Source organism: Dermacentor silvarum, chromosome 4, assembly GCF_013339745.2.
Source record: "Dermacentor silvarum isolate Dsil-2018 chromosome 4, BIME_Dsil_1.4, whole genome shotgun sequence".
Classification (NCBI taxonomy): Eukaryota; Metazoa; Arthropoda; class Arachnida; order Ixodida; family Ixodidae; genus Dermacentor; species Dermacentor silvarum.
In genome coordinates, this window is record NC_051157.2 from 104,878,359 (window position 1) to 104,880,444 (window position 2,086).

At 47.4% G+C, this 2,086-nt stretch overlaps 1 non-coding gene across 1 annotated transcript; it reads right to left on the reverse strand.

Moving 5' to 3' along the window:
• Nucleotides 1-1,000: 1,000 nt before the first annotated feature.
• Trnag-ucc (transfer RNA glycine (anticodon UCC)) lies at nucleotides 1,001-1,072 on the reverse strand. Its single transcript has one exon. It is a non-coding gene; the product is annotated as a tRNA-Gly (tRNA).
• Between the last annotated feature and the right edge of the window lie 1,014 nt (nucleotides 1,073-2,086).

The following is a 2,086-nucleotide window of genomic DNA, read 5'->3' on the forward strand; positions in this document are numbered from 1 at the left end:
GACTCCAAACAAACGCTTATCGTTATCTACACAAGCAAAGACAAACACATGGCGAAGCGTACGCAGACAAATGTCCGTGGTGTGGCGAAAAGCTACATTGGCACACATCACTATCATATGCGCCAGAAGATCTCCACAAGCGAACACACGCAAATTGACTAAAAATCACTTTCTAAGGCAGTGGGAGGCATGGCTTGCGGACAAAGACAGGACAGTCAGCTCGCTCTCCTGGACCAAGCCCAGCGAGCCGCTCAAGCCAGTGGGGCCCTGCACTAGGGGCTCCACCCACATTTAACTTTTTTGCCTTTTCCCATTAAAATTTACTCTCTCTCTCTCTTGCAGGACTTTTAAAAAATGGTGAATAATTTTGAGTTCCGGCAATAAAAATCTTCAAAATAAAAGTTTTATTACATTTGTGCTCTTTTAACCAAAATATGAGTGGTCATGCGCTAAGCAAACGTCTTTTCGGACACGCTGGAAGGATGTTAAATACTGGTTCAAGTGGCCAATAATAACCATCCATCTTATTTTTCATTTATCCCTCTTCAGTTTTGTTCTTAGAAGCTTGTAATGCGTCGGCAGACGCTTAAAGCGCGGCTGCTCAATAGCTCGATCGCTTGTACGCACCAGCCTTCTACTTTGTTAGCCCCAAAAATAAATTCCTAGGCAAGTTGCTTAGCGGCCTATAAAAACACCACTGTGCAGAAATGGACGTAACAGGTGCACGTTTTCTATGAGTATGCAAATTAATACTGAATTTATTTCCCACAGACTCATTTCCAGTGAACAGAAGGCCTGCTGGTGTTCTTTACTTTGTTGCTCAGCAGGATCGAAAAGCCATCTCCAACATAAAGCGGTTCGCTCATGTCCTTCGTGCACTTGTTTGCTTTCTATTGTTGGCCGCTGGCTGTTATAGTGCATACATCCGTGAATCAACCTGCTTTGCCGCCATCTGGGGGTCAGAAAGAGCCAAATAAAAAAGAAGCCTTATGAAAAAAAGTGCGTCGGCCGGGAATCAAACCCGGGTGAACTGCTTGGAAGGCAGCTATGCTAACCACTATACCACCGACGCCAGCTGTCTCAGATCGCTTCCTCGTAAGCCTTTGTGTTGCGCGCAGGTGGCCGGCCCGACAACTTGAGAAACTAGGCCAGCGCGCGTCACGCAGAACGGCTCCAACAGCGCAATCATGACTTCATATTTCGTGTCCGATAACATGCCAGCATTTTTATATGGCAGCCCCGAGGTATTCTACGCGAAATACGCTCCGAAACTATGTTGCTGTGCATGTGCCAGACGTCAGTATTGTTTAAAAGTTGTATAACAAGAAATGTCAACAGGAGCCAACGTTTAAACACAGGTACTTGCTTTCGTCAGAGTGCTCTGACCGGGACAAGTCCCCGTGTTAAAGAATTCGCTACAGCGACATCCCTTGCTCAACAACTGTTCATCTATTCAAGCCTACATCTTCTTGCGAATCTCTTTCGTTAAGATAGCCTCCAGTATGATTGTATTCAGCAAACTAGAAACTCTAAGAGCAACCTTGAAGCTTAATATGACAGCTGTCTGATTTTTTTCGACATATAGGCTTGACAGAAACGATATTGTTACGGGGAGAATATAAATAGAATGGATATATTTACAGGGTAAGGCGCACAACGCTGCAGCAATCGTTCAGGGGAGCGCGTGCACACCAGAAAAACCACCCGTCGTCGTCGTCATCGTCCAAGCACCGACCACAGGATCGCCGCTCGTGACATTACCCGCCGGCGGCAGAAGCACCGTCCCGGTGCAATTAGGGCCCGGGCTGAGAGTGGTACGATTTTAGACGCGAGACATGGACTATGTCACTCGCGATTGTTGCAGAGGCCGACGTAGGATTTAGCGGAGTGATTTCATAGGTCACATTAGTGACTTTGCGTACGACGCGGTAAGGGCCAGCATAACGGGAGAGAAGTTTTTCGCATAGGCCAACGCGACGTGACGGGAACCACAGCAAGACGAGCGATCCTGGAGGGAAGTTCACCTCCCGGTGTCGGCGGTCATAGAGACATTTTTGTTTGACCTGTGAAGCCGACAAGCGATCGC